The sequence below is a fragment of the Oncorhynchus kisutch genome, linkage group LG11, assembly GCF_002021735.2.
Source record: "Oncorhynchus kisutch isolate 150728-3 linkage group LG11, Okis_V2, whole genome shotgun sequence".
Classification (NCBI taxonomy): domain Eukaryota; kingdom Metazoa; phylum Chordata; class Actinopteri; order Salmoniformes; family Salmonidae; genus Oncorhynchus; species Oncorhynchus kisutch.
Window position 1 is genome coordinate 81,470,441 of NC_034184.2, and position 8,876 is coordinate 81,479,316.

Below are 8,876 nucleotides of genomic sequence, written 5' to 3' on the forward strand. Positions count from 1 at the left end.
CAGTCACTAAACTAAATCGAGAGAAAAACATATTGTTAGGGGAGATACATGTCAAACTGCAGGGCGTTGAAGAGCTCCCTCAGTTACAGCCTAATACGTTACAGACTAGTGCTGATGTGCTGAGTTTGCTACTAGACGCGTCTTTGTTAGTCGTTTTCTACAGTGCATTTCACAGAACCAGTAATGTCTAAGTAGAGTCATTACAAACAAACGCATCATTTGCTTTATTCAGCCAAAACATTACAAATGAGCTAAACAAGTTAAGTTTGCTACACGTTAGTAAATATATCACCAGCCGCAGGCCTGAAAGAAACAGCACTGGAGTTTCACAAGTTGATGCATTGACATTGTAAAACAATGTGAAGACCACCGTTGGCTGACTAAATAACATTAACTAGCTAACTAACGTTACTCTAATAACTGGCAACAGATCTGAGGTCAGAAAATAACTCAAATGTGGCGGTAAACTTACTTGAACCGCACGACTGAATAACTTGTTTCCACCGTCTGCTGTTAATGTTGAAATCCCTGTTTAGTTGTAGATTAAAAATACACTTAGAATTATAGTATAATTACTTATCCATACAGGGCAATGGTTTAAGAAATCAATATTTTCCTATGGTTCTCGTGATTTGATTTAAGGACTGGAAAATAATCAGCTGAAAGCTGTTTTAGGGAGTTTGACTGCAGCTGTGTGGCATTGAGAAGATGGGGATGTCTGGAAGCCTTATACTTTTTGTCACCACTAGAGGTCAGATTTCCCTCAGATTTCAGCTGTGGCTTTCACTTTGTCTATGAACCAGAAACACATCCATTTAAAGACCGAGGTAAAGTTGGTTTTATATTCAACAGACATTCAACAGACATTCAACCTTCTCCAAAATCTATTTAACATGTAAAAATCAATAACTAATTCACCGTTTGTCACAAAATCATCAAACTAGATACGATTTATTCTATAAATGTCTAGCATACTTTTACAACCTTTGTTTTGAGGACCAATTCCAGTTTTTATATAAATATATCAAATCTATAAAATGCTATTTAAAGCGGTATAAATCAATAACTAATTCACTGTTTATCACAGAAACATACAACTATGTATGATTTATTCTATAAATGTCTAGCATAATTTTACAACTTTTGTTTTGAGTAAAAATTCCAGTTTTGATTTGATAGAGGGCATGTAGTCCGTCTAGAGGGTGTGTGGTCAAAGTCCTACCGAGTCTTTATACCCTATTAAAAGGGGCCTGGCATAACATTTTATTCGTTTCCAGGAAAAAACTATGGGATGAAGGGGTCAGGCCTGATTAACAAAGAAGACAGGTGGATGGATCAAGAGGACCAAGACAACTAAGAAGACAGGTGGATGGATCAAGAGGACCAAGACAACTAAGAAGACAGGTGGATGGATCAAGAGGACCAAGATAACTAAGAAGACAGGTGGATGGATCAAGAGGACCAAGACAACTAAGAAGACAGGTGGATGGATCAAGAGGACCAAGACAACTAAGAAGACAGGTGGATGGACCAAGACAACTAAGAAGACAGGTGGATGGATCAAGAGGACCAAGACAACTAAGAAGACAGGTGGATGGAGCGAAGGTTTACCTTCCATTAAGGCAACAACCCTAAGCATACATCCAAGACAACGCAGGAGTGGCTTCGGGACAAGTCTATGAATGTCCTTGAGTGGCCCAGCAAGAGCCCAGACTTGAACCCGATCAAGTATCTCTGGAGAGACCTGAAAATAGCTGTGCACCAACGCCCCCATCTAACCTGACAGAGCTTTAGAGGATCTGCAGGGAAGAATGGGAGAAAATACCCAAACATAGTTGTGCCAAGCTTGCAGCGTCATACCCAAGGCTGTAATCGCTACCAAAGATGCTTCAACAAAGTACTAAAGGGTAGTAGTAAAGGGTCTGAATACTTATGTAAATGTGATGTATTTTTTTAAACAGTTTTTGCTTTGTCATTCTGGGGTATTGTGTGTAGATTGAACAAAACAATTTGATCAATTTTAGAATAAGGCTGTAATGTAACAAAATGTGGAAAATGTCAAGGGGTCTGAATACTTTCTGAAGGTAACTCAGTACATACTGTACAACGCCTTCAGAAACTATTCATTCCCTTGACTTTTTCCACATTTTGTTGTGTTGCAAACTGAATTTAAAATGAGTTAAATGTAGGTGTTTTGTCACTGGTCTACAACACAATACCTCATCATTTCAAAGTGGAATTATGTTGTTTTACATTTAAAACAAAGCTGAAATGTCTTGAGTCAATAAATATAAATAATAATGAACCCCATTTTGGGGGCAAGCCTAAATAATAATGAACCCCATTTTGGGGGCAAGCCTAAATAATAATGAACCCCATTTTGGGGGCAAGCCTAAATAATAATGAACCCCATTTTGGGGGCAAGCCTAAATAATAATGAACCCCATTTTGGGGGCAAGCCTAAATAATAATGAACCCCATTTTGGGGGCAAGCCTAAATAATAATGAACCCCATTTTGGAGGCAAGCCTAAATAATAATGAACCCCATTTTGGGGGCAAGCCTAAATAATAATGAACCCCATTTTGGGGGCAAGCCTAAATAATAATGAACCCCATTTTGGGGGCAAGCCTAAATAATAATGAACCCCATTTTGGGGGCAAGCCTAAATAATAATGAACCCCATTTTGGGGGCAAGCCTAAATAATAATGAACCCCATTTTGGGGGCAAGCCTAAATAATAATGAACCCCATTTTGGGGGCAAGCCTAAATAATAATGAACCCCATTTTGGGGGCAAGCCTAAATAATAATGAACCCCATTTTGGGGGCAAGCCTAAATAATAATGAACCCCATTTTGGGGGCAAGCCTAAATAATAATGAACCCCATTTTGGGGGCAAGCCTAAATAATAATGAACCCCATTTTGGGGGCAAGCCTAAATAATAATGAACCCCATTTTGGGGGCAAGCCTAAATAATAATGAACCCCATTTTGGGGGCAAGCCTAAATAATAATGAACCCCATTTTGGGGGCAAGCCTAAATAAGTTCAAGAGTAAACATTTGCTAAACAAGTTACATAATAAGTTGCTTGGCTGTAACCCACATATACAATGTATCTGTACGGTCCCTCAGTCACGCAGTGACTTTAAAACACAGATTCAACCACAAAGACCAGGGATGTTTTCCATTGTTTTCCAATGCCTCTCAAAGGGCACCTTTGAGAAGAAGAAGCAGACATTGAATATCCCTTTGAGCTTGGTGAAGTTATTAATAACACTTTGGATGGTGTATCAATACACCCAGTCAATACAAAGATACAGGCATCCTTCCTAACTCATTTGTTGGAGAGGAAGGAAACCGCTCAGGGAATTCACAATGAGGTCAATGGTGACTTTAAAACAGTTACAAAGTTTAATGGCTGTGATAGGAGAGACATGAGGATGGATCAACAGCTGCAAAGAAATGTGGTATAGCAATTCACTTTTTTGTCCTGAATACAAAGTGTTGTGTTGTATTGGATTTGCCCCAAACATATTACTGAGTACAACTTTCCATATTTTCAAGCATAGTGGTGCTAGCTGCCTCCTAAGAAGAGGTAGGTGCAGGAGTCAGGAGAGTCGTTTATTATAAGTCCCAACCCACCAACAAGAGGCGGGGAAAATCATGAAACACACGGAGGAGAAAACTCTATTCCTAAATATAGTACCCACGGTACAACGACTGTGAGGAAAAAACCCTGTGGCGCAAACACACACCCCTAACAGAGCTAACACAGCAAAATCCATCCCGCACAACCTCCGCAAGACTAGCAGGGAGCAGAGGTTAATAAACCCACCGAAATAACTAATCAGACACAGGCGATAACAACAACAGACAGACTAGTAGGCTGGCTAGTAGGACAGCTAGTAGGCCGGCGAGAGGACCACCGAGCACTGTCCGAACAGGGAGAGGAGCCACCTTCGGTGGAAGTCGTGACAGTATCCCTCCCCTGATGCGCAGCTCCCGCAGCGCGCCGACGCTGGCCTCGAGGACGACCTGGAGGACGAGGCGCAGGGCGATCCGGATGGAGGCGGTGAAACTCACTCAGCAGAGATGGATCCAAGACGTCCTCCACCGGCACCCAGCATCTGTCCTCCGGACCGTACCCCTCCCAATCCACGAGGTACTGCAGGCCCCTTACCTGACGCCTGGATTCCAGTATGGATCGCACTGCGTACGCCAGAGCCCCCGCGATTTCCCGCACCTCAGCTTCGTGAAGCGGACCAGCTACCACCGGCCTGAGGAGAGACATATGAAACGAGGGGTTAATACGGTAATAAGGGGGAGCTGTAACCTATAACACACCTTGTTTATTCTCCTCAGGACTAACTTTTTAGGGATAGGGGGCAGCATGTTCACTTTGAATTAATTGCGTGGCCATAGTGAACTGCCTCCTACTCTGTCCCAGATGCTAATATATGCATATTATTACTATTGGATAGAAAACACTCTGAAGGTTCTAAAACTGTTTGAATGATGTCTGTGAGTATAACAGAACTCAAATGGCAGGCAAACTTCCAAACAGGAAGTGGAAATTCTGGGGCTGGTTGATTTTCAACTCATCGCCTATTCACATCCCAGTAAGATATGGATCTGTTCGCACTTCCTACGCCTTCCACTAGATGTCAACAGTCAGTAGAACGTCGAATGAAGCCTAGCAAAAGTAACTAATTGGACACTAGTAATAGATATTATCGAACAAAACAGTGATTTATTGTGGAACTAGGATTCCTGGCACTGCATTCTGATGAAAGATCATCAAAGGTAAGGGAATATTTATGACGTCATTTCGTATTTTTGTTGACTCCAACATGGCGGAGAAATGTTGTGTATTTCTGAGCGCGTCTCAGATTATTGCATGGTATGCTTTTTTCGTATTTAAAAAACAAGTGTATCTTTCATCAAAGTTTATGATGAGTATTTCTGTTATATATATTTTTTAATTTCCAGCGCTGCCTTTTCAGCGGAATGTTAGTGGAACCTGTGTCCTAGACACACAAACCACGGACCCAGCTTCCGGCAGGGCAAGCGGATGGGCAGGTTTAGGGTCGAGAGCCAGACCCAGTCCCCTAGTGCGAACACCGGGGCCTCACTGCGGTGGCGACCAGCGCTCGCTTTCTGCTGCCCTTCGGCACGTTTCAGGTGACCGTGGACGGCCTCCCAGGTGTCCTTCGAGCACTTCACCCATTCCTCCACCGCAGGAGCCTGGGTCTAGCTCGGATGCCACGGTACCAGGACCGGCTGATACCCCAACACGCACTGAAAGGGCGAAAGGTTAGTTGAGGAGTGGTGGAGTGAGTTCTGGGCCATCTCTGCCCATGGAACGTACCTCGCCCACTCCCCTGGCCGGTCCTGGCAATACGACCGCAGAAACCTACCCACATCCTGGTTAACTCTCTCCACCTGCCCATTACTCTCGGGGTGAAAACCAGAGGTCAGGCTGTTTGAGACCCCCAGACGCTCCATGAACGCCCTCCAAACCCGGGACTTGAACTGGGGACACCGATCAGAAACTATGTCCTCAGGCACCCCGTAGTGCCGGAAGACGTGTGTAAACAGGGCCTCCGCAGTCTGTAAGGCCGTAGGGAGACCGGGCAAAGGGAGGAGACGACAGGGCTTAGAAAACCGATCCACAACGACCAGGATCGTGGTGTTGCCCTGAGACGGAGGAAGATCGGTCAGGAAGTCCACCAACAGGTGTGACCAAGGCCGTTGTGGAGCGGGGAGGGGTTGTAACTTCTAACTGGGCAGGTGCCTAGGAGCCTTGCACTGAGCGCACACTAAACAGGAAGAGACATGAACCCTAGCTAAAGTGGCCCACCAGCACTTCCCCCTAAGGCATCGCACCGTCCTATCGATACCCGGATGACCAGAGGAGGGTAAAGTGTGAGCCCACCGAATCAACCTGTCGCGAACACCAAGCGGGACGTACTTCCGTCTAGCTGGACACTGAGGTGGAGTAGGCTCTGACCGAGATGCCCGCTCGATGTCAGTGTCCACCTCCCATACCACCAGTACCACCAGACAAGGGGCCGGAAGATGGGGGTGGGATCGATGGACAGCTCCTCTGTATCATAAAGACGGGACAGTGTGTCTGACTTAGAGTTCTGGGACCCTGGTCTATACGAAATCGTAAATCTGAATCGGGTGAAAAATATGGCCCACCTTGCCTGGCGAGGGTTCAGTCTCCTCGCGGCCCGGATGTACTCCAGATTACGGTGGTCAGTCCAGATGAGGAAAGGGACTTCCCGACCGATCTTCCTCCGAGTCTCAAACCAATGTCTCCACACCTTCAGAGGTTTTACGATAGCCAGCAACTCCCAGTCCCCCACATCATAGTTTCGTTCCGCCGGGCTGAGCTTCCTCGAAAAGATAGCACAGGGTCGGAGCTTCAGTGGCAGGCCCGAGCGCTGTGAGAGCACAGCTCCAATCCCAGCCTTGGATGCGTTCATCTCCACTATGAATGCCAAAGAGGGATCCGGATGAGCCAACACGGGAGTCTCGGTAAACAGAGTCCTCAAGCGACAAAATGCTCTGTCCGCCTCAGCCGCCCACCGCAGACGCACCGGTCCCCCCTTCAGCAGTGAGGTAATGGGAGCAGCCACCTGCCCAAAACCCCGGATAAACATCCGGTAGTAATTGGCCAACCCTAAAAACCGCTGCACCTCCTTTACCGTGGTTGGAGTCGGCCAATTACGCACGGCTGCAATGCGGTCACACTCCATCACCAACCCTGATGTGGAAATGCGATACCCCAGGAAGGAGACGGCCTGTTTGGAGAACACGCATTTCTCAGCCTTGACGTATAGGTCACGCTCCAACAGTCGCCCAAGTACTCTGCGCACCAGAGACACATGCGCGGTGCTTGTGGCGTTATATATCAGAATGTCATCGATATAAACCACCACATCCTGCCCGTGCAGGTCCATGAGAATCTCGTCTACAAAGGATTGGAAGACTGCTGGGGCATTCTTCAACCCATACAGCATGACGAGGTACTCATAATGGCCGGATGTGGTACTAAACGCTGTCTTTCACTCATCTCCCTTCCGGATACACACCAAGTTATACACGTTCCTGAGATCCAGTTTTGTGAAGAAGCGTGCTCCGTGAAATGACTCAATCGCCATAGCGATGAGAGGTAGTGGGTAACTGTACCCCACCGTAATAGAATTTAGACCTCTATAGTCAATGCACGGACGCAGATCTCCTTCCTTCTTCTTCACAAAAGAGAAACTCGAGGAGGTGGGTGATGTGGAGGGCCGAATGTACCCCTGCCTCAGAGATTCAGAGACATATCTTTCCATAGCCACCGTCTCCTCCTGTGACAGGGGATACACATGACTCCTGGGAAGTGCGGCATTTACCTGGAGGTTTATCGCACAATCCCCTCTTCGATGGGGTGGTAATTGTGTTGCCTTCTTTTTACAGAAGGCGATAGCCAAATCGTCATGTTCGGGGGAATGTGCACAGTGGAGATTTGGTCTGGACTCTCCACCTTCGTTGCACCGATGGAAACTCCCACACACCTACCTGAGCACTCCTCTGACCACCCCTTTAGAGCCCTCTGTTGCCACGAAATAGTGGGGTTATGAAAGGCCAACCAGGGAATCCCAACACCACCGGAAACGCAGGGGAATCAATGAGGAAGAGACAAATTCTCTCCTCATGACCCCCCTGCGTAACCATGTCCAGTGGAGCCGTGACCTCCCTGACCACCCTAATGGTCGACTATCTAGGGAGTGCACGGGAAGGGTTTGTCTTTCTGAACCAGCGGAATCCTTAAACTATGCGTGAAACCGAGGTCCATAAAATTCCCCGCTGAGAGATCTATACTGAGAGATCTATACTGAGAGATCTATACTGTTGGATTCATATTTTCCAAGTTTCAATACCGGGAATAATGAATATTCATCCTACACATTGCCGGCTTGGCTGCGCCACTATGTGAAGATTTCACAGCAAGTGAAACTGATATTTAGTAATGATACAATAACTTTGATCGCCAATGACATTGTTGTGAATTGCAAAACAGAGCATTCAGAAAGTTCCTCAATCATTTCAGCAGTAGGCCAATAGCGTTGTTGAATCATACAAACTTTGTAATGGCAGTCAAACAAAAGTCAAACGACCAAAGTTGCTAAGCTTGCTAGATAACCTCCAACGAATGACAGCACAGTGTAGAGAAGCAGGGGAAATGTTACATCGGTATTTTGGCATGCAGAGTCGAGACGTGCTTTGATAACGCAACCTATTGATTACAGAATAAAGTTAGGCATTTTCATGTGAGACTGAGTCAGGATTGGGAAGGTAATAAAATTACCTAGGCTCTATATAAGGCTACTACGTGAGTCAATGCATAATACTCTTGATTTTAGGCTATTTTATGTTATTTCATGGTAAAGGTTTCTGGTCAGTGAACAAATAAATGAGCTACCACTTTCACTAGTCCAGCCAGAGATCAATTAACCAAATATACAGACAAGAGGATTCAGTGAAACAAAATCCCATTGATTGTCACGGGATTTTGGTCAGGAGTTCTAGGCTACTATCCGAGGGAAGAGCAAAATGTTCTAATCAGGTAATATATGAGCAAACTAGAATACAGATGATCATTAGCACTCGTGTTAATTTAGCCCTCACCTCTCCCAGCCTAATTGTTACCAAATATCCAAAATGGAGATTGAATGAAAACAAAGATCTGACATTAATTGATTTATCTCGACGAGTCCACCCCACCACGCTTGTCTCAAAGCAGCACAAAAACGGCGTGCAAATCAAGACGGTGCTTAGATGATAGGACGGTGATCACACACGACTATTGCTTTAAATTAG